Genomic DNA, 12,806 nt, shown 5'->3' on the forward strand with positions numbered 1-12,806 from the left:
CCATTTTCTTCTTGCTTGCATGGTTTCTGAAGAAAAGTTGGATGAAATTCTTATCTTTGTTCCTCTATAGGTGAGGTATTTTTTTCCTCTAGCTTCTTTCAGGATTTTTTCTTTATCTTTGAACTTCTATAATTTGAATATGATATGCCTAGGTGTATGATTTTTGGCATTTATCTGCTTGGTGTTTTCTGAACTTCTTGCATCTGTGGTTTGGTGTCTGACATTAATTTGGGGAAAATATTAATAAAGAGAGAAAACCTAAAAAGAAACCAAAAACAAATTCTAGAACTGAAAAGTTCAATAACTGAAATGAAAAAATTCACTAGAGGAATTCAAAGGCAGATTTGAGCAGGCAGAAGAGTTAGTGAATTTGAAGGAAGGACAATGGAAATTATCAAATCTGAGGAAAAGAAAGAAAAAAGATCGATGAAAAGTAAACAGAGCCTAAGGGACCTGTGAGATACCATCAAGAAGACCTGCATACACATAGGAGGAGTCCCAGAAGGAGAAGAGAGAGAAAAGAGGGCAGAGAGAATAGTTGAAGAAATAACAGCTGAAAAACTTCCCAAATTTGATGAAAGACATGAGTATAAACATCTAAGAAGCTTAATGAACTCCAAGTAAGATAAACTCAAAGAGATCCTCACTGAGACACATTATAACCAAACTTTCAAAAGGCATAGACAAAGAGAGAATATTGAAAGCAGCAAGAGAGAAGTGAATCATCACATACAATAAGAGTATTAATATTATTGAACCTCAATAAAATAAGATTATCAGCATAGTTCTCATCAGAAACTTGGAGGCCAGAAGCCAGTGGGCTGATAGATATACTCAAAATGCTAAAAGGACAACAACAGAAAACCTGTCAACTATGAATCCTAAGTGGCAACTGTCCTTCAAAAGTGAGGGATAAATTAAGACATTCCCAGATAAACAAAAGTTAAGGGACATTGTGGCCACTAGACCTGTCCTGCAAGAAATGCTCAACAGATTCCTTCAAGGTGAAATGAAAGGACACTAGATATTAGCTAGAAGCCATATGAAGAAATAAAGACCTCAATAAAGGTAAATACATGGGCAATTATAAAAGCTAGTATTATTATAACAATGTTTTGTAACTGTACTTTTTGTTTTCTACATGATTTAAGAGACTAATACATTTAAAGAAAAAAATTATTTGTGTAAAAGCTATTATTACTATAACTTTGGTTTGCAACTCCAAATCTTGCTTTCTACATAACTTAAGAAACAAATGTATTTAAAAGAATTATTAGCTCATGTTTTGGGGCACACAATATATAAAAGTCCAGTTTTGTGGCATCAACAGCAGAAATGACTGGGGACAGAACTGTAAAGAAGCAGAGTTTTTGTATGTTATTGAAATTAAGCTGGCATAAATTCAAATTAGAGTGTTATAACTTTAGGATTTTAAATGTAATCCCCATGGTAACCACAAAGACAACAGCTAAAAGGAAATGAAAAAGGAAAGGTAAACACTTCATTACAAAAAATCAACTAAACACAAAAGAAGACAGCAATGCAGAAATGAGGGACCAGAAAAAGCCATAAGGCATATAGAAAACAAATAACAAAATGACAGAAGTCCCTCCTTATCAGTAATTACTTTAAATGTAAATGAGTTAAACCCTCCAGTCACAGGACAGAGATTGGCAGAATGGATAAAAACACATGATCCAATCAATCCAATCCAATGTCTACAAGAGACACACTTCAGCTCCAGAGATACAAACAGATTGAAAGTAAAAGGATGGAAAAGATATTCCATGCAAATAGTAACCAAAAGAGAGCAGAGATGCTATACTAATATCAGATAAAATAGACTTTCTTTCTTTCTTTCTTTCTTTCTTTCTTTAGGCTGAACCAGGTCTTAGTTGCGTCATGCAGGATCTCCGTTGCGGCATGTGGGATCTTTAGTTGCGGCAGGTGGACTCTTAGTTGCAGCATGTGGGCTTCTCAGTTGCAGCATGTGGGCTTCTTAGTTGTGGCATGTGGGCTTCTTAGTTGTGACATGTGAACTTTTAGTTGCAGCATGCATGTGGGATCTAGTTCCCCGAACAGGGATTGAACCCGGGCCCACTGCATTGGGAATGTGGAGTCTTACCCACTGGACCACCTGGGAAGTTCCAACTTTAAAACAAATAAGTTTACAAGAGACAAAGAAAAGCGTTATATATTATAAAATGTTCAGTAGAGCAAGATGATGTAACAACTATAAACATTCACGTACCTAATGATAGACCATCAAAATATATGAAGCAAAACCTGGCAGAATTGAAGGGAGAAAAACTTGTACAATAATAGTTGGAGCCTTCAATACCCCACTCACAGTAATGGATAGAACAATGAGACAGAAGTGAGGAAATAGAGGACTTAAGCAACAAACGAATCCAACGAGCTCTAGCAGACAAACACAGAACATCCTACCCAACAAGAGCAACATACACATTCTGCTCAAGTGCATGTGGGACATTGTCCAGGATAGTCCACAAATTAAGTCTCAGTAGACCTTTAAAAACAGATGCCATTCAAAGTACGATCTCTGATCATAACCAGATGAAGCTACAAATCAATAACAAAAGGAAAGCTGGAAATTGACAAAATTGTGGAGAAACTAAACAACACGTTTTTAAACAACCAATGGATCAAGGAAGAAGTCACAAGGAAAATTAGAAAATACAGGGTAGTGAAAATGAAAATACAACTTACCAAAACTTATGGAATGTGGCAAAAGTGGTGCTATGGGGAAAATGTACAGCTATAAACACATTAAAAAACAAAAACAAAAAGGGAGGAAAGAGGAAGATCAAAATACGATCAAAAAAACAAGTGCAATGATAAGAAAATAGTTACACATGGTAAATGTTCATCTAGCTATATTAATAATCACTTTAAATGTGAATGGTCTAAACATACCAATTTAAAGACAGAGAATGCCAGAGTGGACCAAAAAACAAGACCTAGTAATATGTTGTCTACAAGAAATCCACTTTAAATATAAAGACACAGGTAGATTAAAAGAAAAGTGATAAAGAAAGGAAAAATAAAAATAAAACCAACAAAGACCTCAAATCAACAACATAATTTTACAACTTAAGAAACTAGAAAAAGGAGAAACTAAACTCAAAGCTAGCAGGAGGAAGGAAATAATAAAGATTAGAGCAGAGAGAAATATAGAAAACAATAGAGAAAATCAATGAAACCAAAAATTGTTGCTTTAAAAAGATCAACAAAATTGACAAACTTTTAGCTAGATGGACTAAGAAAAAAGAAGGCTCAAATTACTAAAATCAGAAATAAAAGTAGAGGGACTTCCCTGATGGCACAGTGGTTAAGAATCCGCCTGCCAATGCAGGGAACACAAGTTCGATCCCTGGTCCAGGAAGATCCCACATGCTGCGGAGCAACTAAGCCATTGCACCACAACTACTGAGCCTGTGCTCTAGAGCCCAAGAACCACAACTTCTGAGCCTACACGCCACAACTACTGAAGCCCACAAGCTCTAGGGCCTGCATGCTGCAACTACTGAGCCTGCATGCTGCAATTACTGAAGCCTGTGCACCTAGAGCCTGTGCTCTGCAACAAGAGAAGCCACCGCAATGAGAAGCCCGCACACAGTGACAAAGAGTAGCCCCTGCTCACTGCAACTATAGAAAGCCTGCATGCAGCAATGAACACCCAACGCAGCCAAAAATTAAAAAATAAAATAAAATAAAAAGAAATGAAAGTGGAAACATTACTCCTGATTCTTCAGAGATAAGAAGGGTTGTAAGAGGTACTATGAACAACTGTATGTCAACAAATTGGATAACCTCAATGAAAGGGACAAATTCCTAGAAACACAAGACCTTACCAAGATTAAATCATGAAGAAATAGAAAATCTAAACAGATCTATAACTAGCAAGGAAAGTAAACCAGTAATAAAAATCTCTCAACAAAGAAAAGCCCTGGACCTGATGGTTTCACTTATGAATTCTACCAAATATTCTTTAAGTGACTTTAAACCTCTTTAAAGAACTGATACCAATCCTTCTCAAACTTTTTCAAAAAACTGAAAAGGAAGGAATACTTTTTTTTTTTTTTTGCCATGCTGTGCAGCTTGTGGGATCTTAGTTCCCCAACCAGGTATTGAACCTGGGCCACAGCAGTGAAAGCACCAAGTCCTAACCACTGGACTGCCAGGGAATTCCCAGGAAGGAATACTTTCTAAGTGATTATCTGAGGCCTGGATTACCCTGATACCAAAGCTAGACAAAAACACTACAAGAAAACCACAAAACAATATTCCCCATGAACATTTATGCAAAAATCCTCAACAAAATAGTAGGAAACAGAATTCAGCAGCATATTAAAAGGATTACAAGTGACCAACTGGGATTTACTCCTGGAACGCAGGAATGGTTCAACATTGGAAAATTGGTTGATATAATGTGCGACATCAACAGAATGAAGGGGAGAAGACACGTGATCATATAATTAATGTAGAAAAAGAATCTGATACCCTTTCACGATAAAAACATTCAGTAAACTAGGAGTAGAGGAAACTACTTCAACATAATAAAAGCCATATATTAAAAAGCCATAGCAAACCTCATATGCAATGATAAAAGACTGAAAGCTTTTCCTGTAAGACTGGGAACAAGGTAAAGACGTCCGCTTTCACCCTGTCTATTTAACATCGTACTAGAAGTGCCAGCCGGAACAATTAGGCAAGAAAAAAGAAGTAAAAGGCACCCAAATTGGAAAGGAATACATTATCCCTGTTTGCAGCTGATTCAAAACTGAGCAAAGGACTTGAATACTTTTCTCCAAAGAAGATATACGAGTGGCCAGTAAGCACATGAAAAGATATTCAACATCACCTAGGGGAATTCAAATCAAAACTGCAATGAGATTCCACCTCACACAAATTAGGATGGCAGCTAACAAGAAACAAACAAAAACAGAAAAAAACAGCTTTTGGTGAGGATGTAGAAATTGGAACGCTTGTGCATTGTTTGTGGAAATGTAAAATGGTACAGCTTCTGTGGAAAATAGTTTGGTGCTTCCTCAAAAAATTAAAAATAGAATTACCTATGACCCAACAATTTCCCTTCTGGGTATATATACCCAAAAGAATTGCAAGCAGGGTCTCAAAGAGATATTTGTACACCCACGTTCATAGCAGCCTTATTCACAATAGCTAAAACATGAAAGCAATCCAAGTGCGCACTTAACAGATGAATGCATAAGCAAAATGTGGCTATACATACAAGTGGTCTATACATACAACTCTTTATTGCCTTCTTTAATGGAAAGCAATTCTGCAATATGCTATAACGTGGATGAACCTTGAGGACATTATGCTGAGTGAAATAAACCAGTCACAAAAAGATAAACACGGTATGATTCTACTTACATGAGGTACTTAGTCAAAATCATAAGGATGGATAGTATAATGGTGGTTGCCAGGGGCTGAGGGGAGGGGAGAAAGGGGGCTTATTGTTTAATGGGTAGAGTTTCAATTCTGCAAGATGAAAAGAGCCATGGGGATGGATGGCGGTAGTGGTTGCACAACAATGTGTATGTATTTAATACCACTGAACTGTACACTTTAAAATGGTCAAGATGGTAAATTTTATGTTATGTGTATTTTACCACATTAAAAGAGAAGTGGGGGGAAGAAAAACCTGCACAGGAATGTTTATAGCAACTTTATTCATCATTGCCAAAACTTGAAAGCAACCAAGATGTTCTTCAGTAGGTGAATGGATAAACTATGATACATCCAGGCGATGGAATATTATTCAGCGCTTAAAAGAAATGAGCTACAATGCGATGGAAGCTAATCAGAAAGGCTATATATATACTGTATGATTCCAACCATAGGACATCCTGGAAAAGACAAAACTATGGAGACTGTAAAAATATCAGTGGTTGCCAGGGTTTCAGGGCACAGGGAGGGACAAACAGGTGGAGCACAGAGGATTTACTCTGAAAATACTCTCTGATACTACAATGGTAGATACACATCATTATACATTTGTCCAAACCCACAGAAGGTACAACACCAAGAGTGAACCCTAAGGTAAACTAAGGACTTCAGGTGATTATGATGGGTCAATGTGGGTTCAGTGGTTGTTAATTAATGTACCACTCTGGTAGGGGATGTTGATAATGGGGGAGGCTATACAAGCATGGGGACAGCAGGGTATATGGGAAATCTCTGTACCTTCCTCTCAATGTTGCTGTGAACCTAAAACTTCTCTCTAAAAAACAATTTTTTTAACTATAAGGATATATCAGAGTTTTGTTTGAAAATTAATTTCAGAATGAAACGTAATTCTTCCAAAGGACTGTTGTCAGAATAATTTCCTAGGGCTTTAGTCTCCAACTTTCCCAATAGTGCACCCCTATTTAACATTTTTAAGATACTTCCATACTTATGTAGAAGTTGTCATTAAAATAATACTTTATGTGCATTATAAAAAATATACAAGAATAGAAATTCAAAAAGGATGAGTTAAAAATAAATATAAGTAAAAATTCTAGTATCTTCTTCTCATACTCCGATAAATTGTCATACACTCCCCTGGATGTCTGTGCCCCAATGTGGCCACGGCTCCTTGAGGTCAGAGGAAAAAGAAACGAGTCCTGGCCATGGGCCACTGACCAGTAAGTGACTCAGGGAGTCTGCAGAGTGGAGGAGAAGAGGCAGGAAATGACGGTACTCCTGCCCGGTATCATAAACTCCGCAGCCTACATCAGGCTATTGATCTCAGGAGACACGCTGTCTCCTTCTTTCCTCTCCCTCCCCAAACCAGGTAATCAGCCCAGAGGTGGCTCTTCTCTCTTTCCCACGTAAACTGCTGGCCTGAACCTTGTCCTTTTGGGGCTTTTGGCCTCCTTCCAGGCCGCCCTTGGTGATCACATCAATTGGAGGTCACCTGGGCAAAGATGTTAAAGAGGTGAGCTATGAAATATGACTTACCGGTACTCCTCCCAAGAAAGCACCTGGAACCTGGTTGGGGACAACACTGGCATTTGTGAGGAAAATTAGGCTAACCAGAGCCATCTAAAACACATATTTGTGCCTCAACATCTTCCACCACGTTTCTCAAAAAGGAGACTTCAGTCTTAAGCTATCCTGAAAAGCAAGCATTTTTTCCCCTTTAGTCAGGTATTATGAACAAAATTCCATCAGAGTTTTTTTTTTTTTTTTTGGCTGGGCTGCATGGCTGGTGGGATCTTAGTTCCCGAAACTGGGGGTCAAACCCAGGACCTCAGCAGTGAGTAGAACTTTTTTGAAGAATAGTGTCTCTCTTTAAATTGCTATAACCTTGTGAGCATGTTATAAAACAAACACAAACTTACACATTGTAAAACATATACAGACTTACAAAGATACACATACTGCCTTTAAGTATCCTCAAAGGAAAAATGAACAATCTGGTTGATCACCAAGGTCCTCTCAACCCTAAAATTCTGGTTTGGGGTGAGGTTTCACATGAATATTATGACAGAGTCCAAACATCAAATTTATTAATTTTATAGAGACTTGGTGAAAATATAAAACTATGGTGAAGAGAGGCATCTCTTCCACTCCCCCACTCACCCTCAGGCCTTTGGATTCTACCCAGATCAACGAAATGGACACAGAAGTCAGATTATCTATGATGTGATCAAATCTCTATTTCATTTTGTCAGCATCAGCTCACCATGCTAATTTCCTGAACCGCTTTGGATGAATTTAAGAAATCATGGAAGATAAAGAATAAGGAGTGACCAGGTTGTGATTTTAAAATATCACGAACAAGCTTTTCTGTTTCCTCAAGAAATGACTCATTATCTCCAGTAAATGAAACAGCATATGCCAAGCACCTAGCAAATGCCTAGCACACAGCAGGTTCTCCACACATCCTTATGTAAAGAGCAACAAACAAGCCATTACAAATATACAAGTAGAAATATGTCAAATAAGACCCCTTCTCCTGGTCCCTACTGTTTTGACCCACCCAGAAAACACAATAAGGATGTTGGTGTGAAGTGGCACGGGATGGAACGGCTTGGGTTGGAGAGTTTCTAAGAGGTCAGGTATTGGGCAGGAGTCACCGGTGGACTCCTCCCCCAAAAGGAATGTGTGAAGAATGAGCCGGCACAGCAATCAGTGAGGGTGGAGTTCGCTCCGAAATTTCTGACCACCACACCTGAAGGCTGCTACCATTCTTTTGGAACCAGAGGGACAATGCCCCATCACTTGGAGCTGAAAGATATGTCTTTAGGACAGAATGAAGTGGCTCTCCAGCTAACCAGCACCAGGCTTATTTGACAGAGGAGTGAGGGCTATGGACAAAGCTTACTAGATGGAGATGCAGTCAAAGAGAAGGTACAACAGAAGGGGGATTCGTGGCTCGGCAAATTTACACTCAGAAACACGAACATGTAGTGGGAGTAGGCAGTGATGTTGGGGGGAGAATAACAGTACTCTGAGGTCACAGACTGGGGTGGGAGTTGGAGGGGGCATAGACGGAGAACAAGGGACTTAAAATCCCAGGAGGGAAGGGCAGATTTTTCAAAAGAACAAAGCTGCTTGCAGGCTGAACAGTAGGGAATGCAGGCTGGGAATGTGAGGCAGAGATAACAGTGGAATGAAACTTCTTACTACCTCTGGGCCTCAGTTTACTTCTATCCCCAGTCCCCATCTTCTGGGTCAACCTGGTAGACCTTCTTGAAGGCTGACACCTTCAAATACCTGAAGGTAGTTCTCATACCCACCCTGACCCCCGGGCCCTCAGCCACTGTGGGCCAAACATTAGACAAAGAGTCCTTTTAATCAGCCGCTGTGAAAACTCCTCCCATTTAGGGGCATCTTTTCTCCCTTCTGCCATCTACTGGTGGAAATGAAAATGTCATATTCTCCCACCTGGCCGTTCCAATCTGCAAATATTGAACAGGCTGGAGTCGGAAAGCTCATTTGTGTCCTACTTGTTTGTTATGTGGAATGCGTTTTTCCAAAGGAAGAAATGACAAATGATGGCTCAATCTTCATGCAATAAGCACTTGCTGAATGAATAATATGGAATTATACACACACACTTCACACGTAGCGTACTTAACATAAAGGGTAGAGGCTTGAAATCAAACGTGGTCCATTACCCGCTGTATGACAAGCTGTACGGGCAAGCTACTTAGCCACTCTTCATCTGTAATAATAGCAATAATAATGACAATCACAATGGCTAACACTTACTGATCATTATGAGGACAGCCACAGTAGAGTTCATTTAAACCTCACAAGGTAGGTTTATTACTATCTGTGTTTCTTCAGATAAGGAGATTGAAACAAGAAAAGGTTGAATACTTTGCCCAAGGCCTCACAGCTGGTAAGAAGCAGATTGGATAGTCCGGCTCCTTAGCTTATAATGGGAACAATAACATTCACCCTTCAGGATTGAAGGGAACTAAAGACACGTGTGAAGATGCCAATACACGGTTATGTTTCAGAAAAAGACAGATATTGAACCTTCACTGTGTGCTGGGCCCTGCAAGATGTTAGAGTCACACCCACGAATAGGCCATGGGCCCTGCCCCCTGGGCAAGCACGACCACAATACCACGCTAAGACTGAGTTCGTCCAAGACAGCGTCTGACTTTTCTCTTCAGTATGGTCTTCCTGGTACCTGGCACAGTGGCTGGGAGAGAGCAGACACTGGAAGGGAGAGAGGGAGGGAACAGAATTTAAAAATAAATGAAACCAGCTTCAAGACTCTGAGGCAGATTGGCAAGATGCTCTTATTTCCGTATTAACAAGTGAGAGAAATCGAGGTTCAGTAACTCTCACGAGGTCACAGAGCTACAGCGTGAGCAAGACTAACACTTGCCCCACACTTTGCTGCGCTCCGCATCCCTCCAGTTTCTTCCAGTCCCTAGATGGCATCCACAGGTTAATGAAGAATTATAGTTTTGGAAGGTATTGGGTGGACTACAAACAGATAAAAACTTCAAGAATATGAAGACATCAGGGCCCACCAACTAGAGATTACATAGTCTCTACACGAGCCCATTTTTCCCCCGTCTCTCTTCCACTGGGCACAAATCAACTCTTTCTTCTAGGTGAGACTGTTCAGTGTGATTTCCCAGAGTTCAAGTTTCTGCAGTTATTTTTAGTGCATACCTGGGACAGGTGAGGCATGAAAAAGAATGTGGGTGTGGGTAGCCTTTGAGTCTCTAGTGCCAGGGTCTGGGTCTCTCGTCATTCCTACTAAAGAGGGGTGACTCACACCCTGATTTATTATCAGCCCTGAGGCTAGATTTCACCTTGAGAACTATGTGGATTAAAACTTCTTGTATACTCTCTAATTCTGCATTCAAGTCTTTGGAGCATACGTGCTTGCTGTTATTTTGTTACCTGCTTTTGATAACTTGGACGCCTTCATTTTCTGTAACCAATACCACAGCCTGTGGTTCTTTCTGGTCTCATTTCCCAGGGCTTTGAGGGACCTGGGGTAGACAGTCTTTGATTTGGATGTTTGGATATATCTGCAGGTAGGAAGCTACCTGGAAAACACTCTGGCTATAAGCCAGATGTCTTTATAGAGTCAGCCGAGTTCTAGGATATTCACCACATTTCTGAGGGACTAAGAAAAGAATAATCAAGATCTAGTTGAGTCTAGACCCCTCCAGGCGACTCCTAGAATCCCGAGTGCCCTTAAATTCCAGAGAGCCTGGAATTCTGGGCTGCTTTTAAGCCTAGAATAGCCTGCTCAGCTGAAATCCCATCACTGGGATCCTAAGACCCCTTCATAAGGTAGAGATATTTTCCTCATCTCAACTTTCGCTCTGTACAGAGGAAGTAAAACCACGCTAGCTAGTATCATGAAGCCATGATACAATGAATACTGTATAAAGTGGTTTTATGATTCAGATGAGATATAATGGAGAATTTTCTCTGGGCCAGCATTACTAATGACTATTGCAAGATACTCCCTTTAAGTCATAAAAGTTAGGCGTGGGAATTGTTTGCAATTGGGGGAGGGGGAGAGGTTGGTTGGTTGTTGTGAAGCCCTCAGTTTCTTTTTTTCTTTTTTTTTTTTAAAGAAGATGTTGGGGGTAGGAGTTTATTAATTAATTAATTAATTATTTTTGCTGTGTTGGGTCTTCGTTTCTGTGCGAGGGCTTCCCCTAGTTGTGGCAAGTGGGGACCACTCTTCATCGCGGTGCGCAGGCCTCTCACTATCGTGGCCTTTCTTGTTGCGGAGCACAAGCTCCAGACGCGCAGGCTCAGTAGTTGTGGCTCACGGGCCTAGTTGCTCCGCGGCATGTGGGATCGTCCCAGACCAGGGCTCGAACCCGTGTCCTCTGCATTGGCAGGCAGATTCTCAACCACTGCACCACCAGGGAAGCCCAGCCCTCAGTTTCTTAAATCAGGAAAGCAGAACTAAGGAATTACACTAAGATGGGACTAGAAGAAAGGCCGGAGGCCTCCTTCTCCACTTCTAAAACGAGACCCTTTGGGACGCTGACTACAAAATGATTTACATTTCATTTCAGAGGATGTCACTGTACATTTCTCTACTTCTACCCATCCTGCTTCTGAAGACCTAGCTCCTGTCTTTTCTCTACTTTCTTTGTACCCTACCACTTGTATTCCACAACACAATCTTAAACCCCCCAAAACACAACAGTCCAGAAAGACGGTTTGTACTGGGCTAAATGGTGTCCCCCCCAAAATTCATGTCTACGTGGAACCCCACAATGTGACCTTATTTGGAAATGGGGCCTTTGTGGAGATAAGGAGTCAAGACGAGGTCATACTGCATTAGGGTGTGCCCTAATCCAATGATCGCATCCTTGTAAGAAGGCCATGTGAAGGCAGACACACAGGGAAGAAGGTTACGTGAAGACGTGGAGGCAGAGACTGGAGCTACGTTGCCACAAGCCAAGGACCGCTGGCCACCACCAGACGCTAGGGGGCAGCAAGGACACACCCTTCCCGAGACGCTTCGGATGGAACCTGCTGCTAACTCGGTCTTGGACATCTAGACTCCAGAACTGTGATCCAACAAATTGCTGTCTTAAGCCCCCCGGTTTCTGGTACTTTGTTTCAGCAGCCCCAGGAAACTCATACACACCTCGATGAGGGTTTCAGCCTCAAGACTCCTGCAGCCTTGCCTTTGCAGACAGGGAGCAGGAAGAACCGTTCAGCAGCTCTGCCCTCCTTTACTACTAGGTCGCGTTCGTTTATTTCTGTGCCTCCTGCCCTTCACAATGACACCTTTACCTGTTCTGCCTGGGACTCTAGTTTATGGTCTGGGCCTACTAATATGCCTGAAGACACATCACCCACCTTTCTTCCCCTAGAGTCCTGTCTTCCCATCCTAGCAAAGCATAATACGTATATACTTCAGAAACAACAGATAAGCTTTAGAAGGGGTTTTTAACCTTTTTAGTCTCCCCAGAAATATGCATAGACCTCAGGGGTCCACAGACCCTAAGTTAGAGATCCTGCCCTTTTAGAAAGTTCAGACTCCTTCAGAATAACTCCAATCCCTTCTTACCCACCACCCATAACCCGATTCAAATTCAGCTTGCTTCTGAAGTCTTCCACTGAGCTGAAACAGCAACCGTCCACTGGCTTTTACCCACCGGCCCAGAGGGAGAGAGAGTTGCTATTAGCTAAGCCACTCTGGAGAGTCCCATCAGGGAACAAGATAATGGAGAATTAGCCCCCCAGAGGTAGGCACCCCACCCCCTATTTTTATAAAGATCTTCCTGCAATCAACATCCACACTTGACTCCCACAGA

The sequence above is a fragment of the Mesoplodon mirus genome, assembly GCF_964341445.2.
Source record: "Mesoplodon mirus genome assembly, chromosome: 11".
In the NCBI taxonomy this organism is placed as follows: domain Eukaryota; kingdom Metazoa; phylum Chordata; class Mammalia; order Artiodactyla; family Ziphiidae; genus Mesoplodon; species Mesoplodon mirus.